Genomic DNA, 12,792 nt, shown 5'->3' on the forward strand with positions numbered 1-12,792 from the left:
TGGAGCTTCTCCCTTCGAATTGGTATACGGGATGGAGGCAGTGTTACCGGTAGAGCTCGAAAAGAAGTCTCTCAGGGTTTTGGTAGAAGCTAGTCTAACCGAAGAAGAATGGATCAAGAAGAAGTATGAAGATCTGGCACTCTTAGACAGAAGGAGACTGAATGCTCGATTCCAGGATCAGATGAGAAAAAGGAGGATTGCTCGTTTCTACAACAAGCGGGTACATCCAAGGGCTTTAAAGAATGGAGATTTGGTGTTAATCAGGTTATTGGATCATGAAGCCCAACATCATCCTGCTGGGAAATTCAAATCCAACTGGCATGGACTGTTCAGAATTCAGAAGCTGTTACCTAAAGGCGCCGCTGAATTAGTCCCCATGGAAGGAGAGCCTGTCAATCGAATTATCAATCAAGATCAAATGAAAAGATTCTATGTCTGAGATGATGATTTCAAAAAAAAAAAAAAAAGAAAGCTAAGTTGAAAACCCAAAAGGGCGGCTTAGGCAAAAAATGAGCTCGCTAGGTTGAGAGCTCGCTAGGTTGAAAACCCGCAAGGGCGGCCTAGGCAAAAGTTAGAGCACGTAAAAAAAAATGCAAAATAACAAAATAAAATCTTGGGATTAACGCGTGGTGCTTAGCTTAAATGCAGAATTCATGTCATGCGTTCGTGACAGATTAGTGATTGGTTGCTCAACGCCATCAACTTGACTCAAAGGAGAACAGGAAATCAAGTAGTTAGAGCGAATGACCATTGTATTAGAATAAACTTTCTTTACTTCTGTATAATGTTGAAAAGAAGTAAGATTAATAAAGGATTTGTGTTTTAAAATTTTTTGTTTTGTCCTGGAATTACGGTCGAAGAATGCAAGACCTTCCTCTCTGCTTATTTAAACAAAGATCGATTCAGTTGGTTTGAAATGTCCTGGCTGTTGGCCCTGCCTAAACATTGAATTTTTTTAAAAGACATTGATCAGAGGGACGAGCACCATTTTCTCAGTGATTTCCCTGGAAAGATCAATATAAAACCATGAATAAACCTTAGCACTTGCATAAGTTCATGCATACATAAAGGAGTTACATTTTTTATTTTTGTTTGATTTGTGCAGGTAATAAAACAGCAACAGTCATTCCATTCTTTGTTGTTTCCAAGCATAAGCTTTTATTTTTACAAAGTAATTTTTACTTTATGAGTTTTCATTTATTAACCCAAGGGCAGGAGCCCTAGATAACTAACACAGCAAATAATTTCGAAAGAAAAGTTTTGTTGTCTTTCGTCATCCATATGTGCAGGAATAAATAAACACAGAATCATCTAAGGCCATTGATTAAAAGAAAAGCAGATACATTTAGATAAAAGCTCATGGCTTGAACACAAAAGAAAAATGACAAACAACAATTTATCCTGAAGAGACCTATCAGCAAAGGTCAACCTTCACAAAGCGTGACATCATTGTGGGGTAAAGAACCAGTTGGCATATGCAGGTGTCACAGTATCCTGCATCATTCCTTCATCTAAATGCATGGTGTTTCGACTTTGCCAACGATCGGCCAAATTAGTCAACAAATGTGATGTTATCAGGCCACTCTCGAAGTTGTGGACTCGGGGAACACGCTGTATCATCCCATACTGATGACTGATCCTATCTGGGAAATAGGCCATGGAACGGTCTAGACTGGCATACAACACATAATTGAGATTCATGCTTCCGATCGTGACCAGTCTAATCCTCCACCAAGGACAGGTCCACCGAATAGTAGGGTTACCATCAAATCGAAGCGTCTCCGAGACCGAGATTGAAAAACGGCAGGTCCATAAGTTGGAATCGAGCGAGCTGGAACCGGAGGAATCAGGCTTAATTTATCTAGAGCCCAGGCTTGCAATAGCAATGGACAGCCGCGATGATGAACATTGAAGTCAGTAATGTGAAGGGCAATATCCCTAACCCAACACATTGTTTCTCCCATGATCATCATGAAGACGGTACGATGGTACAATTGCATGTCACGAACAACGGTCAAAAGTCAAAAATCTCCAATTCCAGGTTGACGGTTCTTCATGGCATACACATTCAATAGCAAGAAACAGCAAGCTCGGATCCAGGGTAGATCTAGATCAGTGGACAAAACCCTGTTCAAGAAAGGTTCCAAAGGAAGGCCTTGATCCACATTTATGCCACCAGGAAGGTAAACCGGGCACAAGGCCACGATCTCAGCTAGATCGTACCTAGGACCCGGGGGCAAGGCCGGAGTTTCGTTTTGTTCAGGATGATGATCCATCACGGCGCACATTTCCTCATAGGTCGGAGTTACTTCAGAGTCTTCAAACCGAAAAACCATGGTATCAGGATTAAAATGAGTAACGAGCCAAGATAGGAAACCATAGTCAGGTTTCAAGTCTTTGAAATATTTCAACCAGGTGAGTTGGTTCATAGGAGGAATCTGCCATAGGTCATCAGAAATGGATTGGACGAAAGATGAGACTTGGCTTCTGAAGGCCATGGAAGAAAGTCACCTAAGAAACTGATATGCTTTGGACACTGGATGGGAAGGAAGTGCGAAATGAAATTTCCATTTATAGAAGAGTGAAGGGACCGGTGAACGAAATAACGTCGTCATCCGATATAATGACCACTGTCAAAGGTAGTTGGAAGGACAATCATGTATGGTCTACTTGGGTCGGTGAGCATTTAAACTTGCATTGATCAATAAGAAGGACGGCCTGTACAATAAGGAAGTTGAGTCTTTATGATCGCATTAATCGAGAAAGGATGGTCGAGCCATTACGTCCACATTCACTGAGTGGACCGCCCTATCAGGTAAGTACTACAGTACGCTTTCTGTTTGGAAAGTGATTTTTGATCATGTTCCATGTTAAGTTCACTATTTTATTCTTTATTCATTTCATTTCATTTATTCACTTACAATAAATCGATTCACTGACTGCTAATAAGGTGAACCATTTTTATGAACAAATGGGACATCGCTATTTTGTGTTTGGTGTTGTGTCCGTGTTTTGTTTTTGCAGGAATAAGACTACACGGTTATAAAACATAAACACATATGATAAAGGGATGAAGGCCAAATATTGTAAAAATATAAATAATACCATAAAGTGTGGATATGACTGTACAACCATCCAAAAAATGTATAATAACTAGAAAACTAATAAAGGTTCAAAAATGTTCAAAAATGGAGGAAACATGCAACAAGACTACCGCCGCCTACGGCTAGGACCAGCGACAGTCGGAGGGGGTGGCGATGGTGGCCCGTCGTCGGAAGAAGAGCCATCCTCATCCTCATCAGAAGAGTCGAGCGGGATGCCCTCAACCTCTAGTCTCGTCCGAAGCCGCTCCACCTCTGCCTGAAGCCGGCTCACGGCACTGGACTGGCGGGACTGATGCCTCCGCAGCCTCCCGTTCTCCAGCTCCTGTAAAGACAAGCATGTGTAAGAAAGTTTACCAAAATAATAAGAAGCAAAAAGATAAAGGTGTGTAAAAACTCATACCAGCTCATGTCGCTCGGAGTAAAGCCGGCCGATGTAGGATCGGGCAAACCCGAATCTCTGGCAGATCTCCTGGTACCTCTGGGCCGGCACCTGCAAACAATAAAAAAAAATCCATCAAAAAGGATATTCAGGTAAAATACTTCTAACTTTGTGAATTCGGTTTATAACTTACATGTGTAGTGTGCTCAGGGTCCAGCTGCACCGGAGGAGGAGCCTGCCGCAGGTCAGCAGGAATAATGATGCCAGATCCCAAACCAAGGCCAGGATCCAACACCACCTCCGTACCTGACGGAAACGGGACATCGCCCAGTACTACACCGGCTGGTCTGGCCGGAGCCGTCGCGCCACCAGCCTCAGCCGCTGCCTCAGCCCGGTAGTGAGCTGCGGTCTTGTGTGTCTTCCGCTCCTGCATTTAGTTACAAAGAAACTAATAGCATCAGTGAGTTAAAAAAAAAAAAAAAAAAAAAAAAAAAAAAAAAAAGGAAGAAGAAGAAAGGGAGGAGTAATAACAGTAAACGAGGTTGAAGGTCAGATGAGTTACCTGGATGTACTCAAGAACCTCGGGAAGTCGAGCCTGCATCCGAGAGGCAAAGTAAGAAGGAAAGTCACCGACGGATAGGAAATCGTTCGCCGAGAAGCCTCTATACTCTACCTCCAGGTCCTCCCGAGTCAAGCCCTCCAGCAGACACATGTGCCGAGGAGGGGCATGAGGCACTCTCCGCTGTGCTGGAGCGATCGGAGTGTCGAAGACTCTCTCTCCTAGGAAGTACCGGTCAGCCCAGTATCCTCGCATCAACAGCCTTGACCGGGTGTGCAACTCAGCCACCTCCCGGCTCGGATAGGTCCTCTAGGCCTCGCAATCCCATGGCTCCAAGGATAGCTGCAAAAAAAAATGATAAGAAATCAGCATTAGTTGTGTGTCAAAATAAAGAGAGAGACAAGCTACAGATTCAGAGGTTCTTTCTGTACTCACATCAGACAGCTCCCGGTCGTTAAGGAAGCTCCGCCAGTACTCGGGATCCTCGCCACTGGCATAAGTGTGATGGCAGTGGGCCAGATAGCGGGGAATCCTCCTGGACTCGACAGGAGAGTCGCCGCTCGGACCCCCGGGGTAGATACAGTACTCGTAGGACCATACCTGCAACATAAGAAGCAACGATATCAGTAAGTTAAACAGTTCAGAATGAGAAGTAATAATTAAAAAGTGAAGGAATGTTACCTCCAAGGGCCGGATGAATAGCCAGTTTGACTCACCGCTACCATGGGTCCAGACGTCCAGACCGTGATAGAGATGAGCCAAACCAAGGGTGGCCCAGTCGAAGGACCCGACCTGGCTCAGATCCCGAAGACACTCCAGCACCGCAGGGTCTCCCTTATTCTGGGAGGTGCATAACAGCTGGGAGGAAATGATATAGAACAAGAAGGACCAAGCAGCCTGGTCCCTCTCCTCTCGAGTGTACGCAGGAGCAGCAGGTCGGACATCCTCCGGCAACTCTCTCCAAGCCTCCAACCGGGTCCTAATCCTCTCGGCCCAGAACCGAAAGACCGTCTCGTAAGACATGCACCCCTGTACGGTGTATCGGGTCTGCGTCGTGACACCGAGGAGGGAACGGACTAGCTGAGCTCCGATGGCAACCGTCTGGTACCGAGCGTCTAGTGGAGGAACCGGACCAGTGAAGTGCAAGCCGGTGATAGCAGCATAATCCACAGGTGTGAGGGTCATCTTTCCAAACCCGAACACTAAAGTGTGCGTGCAGTCGTTCCACCGCTCCATCAATGCATATCGCATAGCGGGCGGGAAATGAGGCTGCGTGCGGCGCAATCCGGCGGCGTAATCTCCGAATCCTGCAGCGACTACCCGGGCTCGCATAGGAGGGTCCAATAAGTCCCAGAAAGCAGAAGCGTCAGTGGCCGAGGCACCCGAGCGAGCCTTGCCCAGATTAACCTGTAAGAAAATTTCAATTTCAATAAATATAAGACTAATAATTGTTCATTTTCTTCTATGGCAGGAGAAACAAAAAATCGAGTTTTGGTTTGAACCATAGCTGCGTCACGCAACTCCCAGTCGCGTCACGCGTCTACAGAGTCGCGCCACGCAGCTTTACCCAAGTTACGCAATCAGAAGCACAGCTGCGTAGCGCATCTCAGCACCCGCGCCACGCCACTCCACAGCTGCGCCATGCAACTGTTCAAGATATGTGGCCCCAAGAATGGATGCGTCACGCAACCACAAAGCCGCGCCACGCATCTCTCTAGCCGCGTCACGCAACTGTTCAAGGCCCTCATTCATCGACGAACAGTCGCGTCACGCAATTGTTCTTCCTAAGAACAACTACATGACGCAACTGTCGAAGGTACGCAGTGGTTCAATTCCAATTTCATTTCACTACGTTTGTGTTATTTTTGTGCAAATTCAGGGCAAAATCAATCGCCTAGAGCTGCTAGACAATCCTATCTCAACAAACCAAGTTCTAACAAGATGGAAAGGGGAATGATTCCTAAAGTTCAAGGCAAGCTAGGGTTTCTGGCGCCTCGAACAGTTGCGTCACGCAACTGTTCACACAAGAACAGTCGCGTCACGCAACTGTTCATGAAGAACAGCCGCGTCACGCAACTGTTCATGAAGAACAGCCGCGTCACGCAACTCCTACCTGCGTGACGCGACTGTTGACGCATGCATAAACAATAAAGAACAGTCCTATTGCTACAATTACAGATCAAAAGCAGTAAAAAACAAAAATTGAAGAAATTTTTACTTACCTCGAATCGAAAGCCACGCATCTGACTCGTTTCATACCGGACTGGAAACTCCAAACTCGGCAACGGAAGAAGCTGCAACAGTCGCGTCCCGGGGGTCAGCGGGTTCTGGCTCACCGGCACCGGCTCACCGTCGAACGTAGGAATATCGAGCAGGGCCCCGAGAATCTCCATCTCCAGAGTGTAGGCAGAAGCGGGCATTTCTGAGATTTGAGACATCCTTTCAGTTGAATAATCCAGAGAATTTTCAATCGCTTAGGGTTTGTGAATAAGTGAAACTGAATCGGTTATGAAGGAAATTACTTATAGTAAATATCTGGGCCCAAGCCCATTTCTTCAAGCAAAGGGCCCAAGCCCATTCAACCGAGCTCAATAGGACTGATAGGCCCGTCACTTTCTTTCAACGTCCCATAAGCTTGTGTGGCCCGTTCAAAAGCCCGTAACGGTCCACTTCGGCAATTTGACGTCGATATGCGGCCCGTGCACTTCAGCGATTTTTGTCTACCCACCACACAGTGGGCAGGAATATCAAACGGCCAAATTGCCCTCAGGTAAGTTTTCTTTTAAACACTATATCATAAAGGATATACTTGAAAATACAGATAATAATTTTTATTAAGTCTTTTATGCCAAAATTTTTGATAAAATTTCTGCAAAAATAATAATAATGCGTCTACAAAAAGTGAATACTTTTGGTTCTAGGCCGGAATTCCGGACTGGGGGCAAAAGTATGACCTTTTGCCTTAATGTGAATTTTTGCATGGGAACATGTGATGTTCCAATACTTTTCTAACAGAAGGCAAGGTCTGTTTGTACACGGACACTGCTCTTCTTCTTCTGGTGAACAATTTTTCAGGCCAACCGGTGATGGTTTTTCGAAGCTGATAGGTCCTTCTGACTAGTGATGGTGCATTGCAAAGCTAATCAGAACAATTACGATTTCCGATCAGTGATGATGTATTGCGAAGCTGTTCGGGATTTCTTCCCCAGTCAATGATGTTGAGTTGCGAAGTTGACCAGGGTGAAATCAATGTCTTTCGGGCCGATCAAACCGAGCCTCGAAGATGCCTTTTCAAAACCGACTGGAGCCGACAAAGCCGACCAAACCGAGCCGAGGAGGTGGCCAGATCAAAGCTCTTCAAGCCGATCAAACCGAGCTTCGAAGACTTTGTCATCAAATCAACATTTTTCGAGCCGATCAAACCGAGCTTCGAGGATGTCTCTTAAGATTCCGTGGAAACCGACAAAGCTGATCAAACCAAGCTGAGAAGGTGAGTAAACATTCAAAACCCTTCAGACCGATCAAACCGAGCCTCGGAGGTGTCTTCCAAGCCGATCAAACCGAGCTTTGAAGTCATTCACATACTGGATGGGAGCCGACAAAGCCAATCAAACCGAGCTTAGGAGGTGACCAGTTGATTGATTCAGCATCTTTCCAAGCCGATCAAACCAAGCTTCGAGAGGATTGACTGATAGAAGACGCGTCAATGGACCACTTTAACATTAATCGTTTATACAATTAATGATAAAGTGGGGGGGCAAACTGTTGACGCGTGATTTTATGCTCCACCTGACCCAATGATGACATGAGGACAAGGGACGGGGTATCACGATAAACCATAAGTGTTTGAACAGAAAAAAAAAATTGAATCAAGCTGCCCAAAGGAGTCTGACCCTTGTTAGGGCTGCGTCACGCAGGTAGTACCTGCGTGACGGCACCATTAGCTGCGTCACGCAGCCCTCACAAGGCTGACACCTCTGGCGCGCGCCCATGCAACGGCATGCACTGTTTGTATGGATACGCGACAACTGTACGAAAAGTAAGTCGCGTCACGCAGGCTTACGGGTGCGTCACGCAGCTTCTACCCGCGTGACGCGACTGCCCTGTTGCCGTAGCCATATAAATACAACATTTTACAGCAAAAACGGGACTTTTTGCTTTTTCTTTCATTTTTTCTCTAAAACCCTAAAGATCTAAACTAAGTTTCTGATAAAAAAACGGCTAGGGTTTCTCCCCAAAGAGCTCAAGTGAGTAAAATTGAGGAAGATCAAGCCCTCAACAGTTTAGTTTTAAAATCAAAAAGCATAAAAAAATATAATAAGAGAAAAAGAGAGAAAAGAAAGAAAGATCAAAACGTTTTGCTATGTGAAAATCTGATAATCACGTTCCTGGAATCGTGAAACAACGTCCCTAAGCTAAGCTTAGCGCATGCAATCCTCGAATCTGAGGGCAAGGTAACCATTCTAAACATTATCTTTCATTTCTAGCATTTTATTCCTTAAATCTCATTTTCACAGTGTTTAGTTGATCTGTTATTGGTTAAACGCCATTTTGCTCATTTTTGAGTGTTTCTGAGTTGTGTTAAATCACTGTTAACAAAAAAGGAACGTAAAAAAGGTAGTTTGAAAGGTAGTTGCGGACCAGAGCAGCCGCGTCATGCAGCTACTACCTGCGTGACGCGACTGTTCATGTCCAAAAGTCTTTGATTCGGACTGGACCACCTGCGTGACGCAGCTATTTGTATACCCAGTATACTTTTATTCTTATATTCATATTTAATGTGATATTTTGGATAAATAATCAATAAAGCTGAGAATTTTAATAAGTTACGAATAGTTCCGTCACATAGCTAGGAGTTCCGTCACGCGACTGTTCTTCATAGAACAGCTGCGTTACGCAACTGTTCTTATCTCCAGTAATACAATAAAAGTTCCGTCACGCGACTGTTCTTCATAGAACACCCGCGTGAGGTGACTGTTCTAAAGTTCCAGAATGAATAAGGAGAGTTGCGCCACGCGACTGTTCTTCGTGGAACAGCTGCGTGACGCGATTGTCTTAAAATTCCAGAATAGTTTCCTTCTTTCGTTTTAATTTCATGTTACTAAGTAGACTTTAATCCTAACTCAGAAAATGATCAATTATGAGCAAACTAAGTTTTAATCAAACCAGATCAATTAATTATTAATGATTATGAGATTTTTTTTAGGATTTATTTCTCTTTGTTTATTATTAATTATATTATCAAATTCGGTTTGTGGCCCGCCCGCCTTTAACCATAAGGCAAGAGCGGGTCTTTTATTTTACTTGGTATGCATCATTGATGGATGATGGATGATATGATTTATTTGTGATGAATGCAATGAATGGACCTGATTGGGACGATTAATTAATTTTCCACATAGAAACTCGGTTCGATTTATTCGGGTTCGGTTTAAATAATTGGCTTTTCTAAGATAAAATCAAATTAGAAATCGTAGGTTAAAAGAGGCCGGTTTTTCCCCGCGTCCGCTTCCAACGGGCCGACGTACCTAATTCCCTTATCTAGAATCGTACTTGGTATGCCTGACCAGTTTTATTTCAAATAAAAGGCCTTAAATAATATGGGTTAAAATGGAGTCACTTTCATAAAATTAAAAAATGAAAACGGTCCCATTGCCGAAATAATGGGTGGCGACTAAAAATAATTTATAAGACCGATCTGTCGGCATTCGCATCCAAAAAGGTTTTTGTCACCGCCTTTTTCCAAATAAATATACAAATAAAGCTCGATTTTTCTCCGGGGGGAAAACACCTCTATATCACGGAGATGCATTCAGGTCCAAAAAGATGTTGACAGCAGTTTCAAATAGACAAGCTGAAATGAGATTGTTTTTCTCCCACAACTACTACTATAGAATAAATTTTGGCAAAGAAATTTTTAAAGTATCACACTAGAAATATTATTGTAAGTTAGCCATTTACCATCTAGATTTATATGGACTGACCGAATACAAATATTACAACCACGGTAAAAACAAAACAATTGGTTGAAAATAATAATTGAATTGGCATCTAATTCAAGTTGGAAATATTAAACGACGTAGCATTTAATAGCAGAAGTGAACAAATACTTGCCATTCTTGTCATCTCGTAGTAAAGCTCGACTGAATCCACAGACAATAACCTGAAAATTGAGAAAAATTAGATGACACAAATATCGCACACGGACAAAACACATGCACATGCACATGCACTAATTAAATAAACAAGTATTTGTGCTTACTCAACAGAGGCTCTCAAGCTTTTCTAATCACGAAATGGTGTGAGATCAATGTCCATACTTCTCTTCCCCTTACTTGCCCTCTTTGGTATTCCAACAAAATAAGCACCCACGTCAATATAGAATTTTGGAATGACAAACCATACAAGAACATGATGAATGTTTGGTATTCAATAAATTTTTTACCTCCTATAAAATCTAGAATAAAATTTCAAAAACTCGATTTTCTATAGCATATGATTTGTATACACTAATTTTCCCTTGGCAATGCAAATTGTTCCATCACGAGGCCTCAAAAAGGAGCGAAAGAAATGCAAGTCCATTGTTAATATATATCAAAAATCATGAAAGAATATCTCCACCTATGATGTATGGAATCCATGGGCATTTCAAAAACGTTTCCTCATGTCCATTTCTCCTCATAAAATACCATTTTCCCATGTAAATTACATTTTCTGAGGAAATCTAATCTAACAATTAAAAAATAAGTGCACATGTAAAAAAAAATGTAAAACATACCTTTTTTTTTTTTTTACTCTAATAAATAGTTGAGGGATTTCTAAGTGATGAATTGAAGTTCTAGGACTTTGTCACCTCAAGGGCGCCTAGCGTTTTTGACAACACTAAACAAAACATAAAACATACCAATTCTGTATGTTTTTTCAATTTAAACAATTGCTTAGTTTGGCAACTCTTACCTCAAGTTCTGATATTTGTGGTCAGAATTAAGTACAGTATTTAAAGAAATCAAAATTAAAATTATGATTTGAAAGACAAAATTCAGTTGTCCTATTTATAATAGTTAGGACCAAACCAAATCAACGACTCTTACTACGATAACAATGATTAGGACACAAACACAAACCCTGACACAACTTTGGTGGGTATTAGAAAAGAAAGGAATTCGTACCAAGTATATTAATACCATCAGAGTTACTATGAAAATGCAGTCACCAGTCTAAGGAACTATGATACGGAGAAGTTCCCTATAATAGGTGGCTACATCAAAGATTTGCTTTGAGCCTATACTTATTTGTCCTACTAATGGATGATATTGTCCTAATAAATGAAGCTAGCGAGGGAGTAAATCAAAAGTTGGAACTATGGAGGGGAACTTTTGAGGATAAGGGTTTCAACCTAGGTAGAAGTAAGACATAATACATGCTAGTAAGTTTTATCTAAGGAAAACAGGAAAGTGAGGTTAGATTAGATGGTACAATGGTGCCCAAGTACAATCAATTCAAATATCAAGGCTCTATGTTCTTAAGGGGGGGGGGGGGTTACTGTGTTTTAGGCTTTCTTTGTCTTTGTTTGGTGGAGATCTACTCCTATCCTTACTGGAGATAGACTCCTATGAATCAACGTCGACTATAACCCCTAGCCTTCCAACCCTGTCTTCGATATTGCGTATGCGGGCTCGAATCGCATTAGATGAAGATGTTTCTCATAACATCCAAGTATAATGGATGAAATGGAGGAGTTCTAGAGGTGTACTTTGTGATAGGAAGATATCTAATAAGGTGAAAGGTAAGCTCTATAGAATGTTATTATAATACAAAATCTAGCATCTTAAACATTTCATAGCTTGGGCTCAATTATAATACAAAACATCCATAACATGGGCTAATTGGTTCGTGCATTCATATAAATAAATAACTAAACATCCACATAAGTTTATTGATTACAATCCTATAACTGCGGAGTTCACTAACAGATAGATATAAATAAGTTCTTGTACATATAGCTACATAATTTAAATAATTATTGACTCTAAAGGTTACTTTTCTAGCTCTACGGCGGAGGAAACAAATCATTAGTCAAAACAGTGAGGAATCTACTTCCTAGAAAATTTGAATAAAAGAAAAGTGATTTTTATAATGAATAATGATTAATGTATAACACAGGTATTCACACGAAATGCTTCCTAAAATACTAAAATGGACACAACCAGTTAAGCATACGGCACAAAATCAGCACCCACAAGTAATCGCACTTTCAAATAATCAAACAAGTGAAAATTGGTCAGTGGCATCATTGAAACTCCCGATGAGCCATCCTCACACATCGCCTGCCCTCTCAAAAAGAGGAAGGGTTTTTGAATGTCATTGTCATTTCTCTATATTTCGCATTATAAACGAAAATGTTCTATTTTTGCTTAATGCAATTGTTGTTTCATACGCAGAGGGAGAGAGAGAGAGAGAGAGAGAGAGAGGCTTTTGGATGGCAATTGGTGAGGTTATTTTTTATTTTTAAAATGGTTGATGTGTAAATAAAATTGGGTCTCATTTTTATTTACTTATCCTATTCAGCTTATTTGTAACACACGCGCGGTTGTCAATGTCGAAAGGTGTTTACGTGGTGCAAAATTTTTGACTTAGCAAAATAAGTAGAATGAAGTATTGAATAAGAAGAGAGCTCTTGAATTTTCTCTTTATTTTATCTTTAAATTTAAAAAGCTGAAAATGGAAATGCCTAAATAACCACTTTTTCA

The sequence above is a fragment of the Jatropha curcas genome, chromosome 3 (genome assembly GCF_041381405.1).
Source record: "Jatropha curcas cultivar XTBG-Jc1 chromosome 3, XTBG_Jcur_1.0, whole genome shotgun sequence".
Classification (NCBI taxonomy): Eukaryota; Viridiplantae; Streptophyta; class Magnoliopsida; order Malpighiales; family Euphorbiaceae; genus Jatropha; species Jatropha curcas.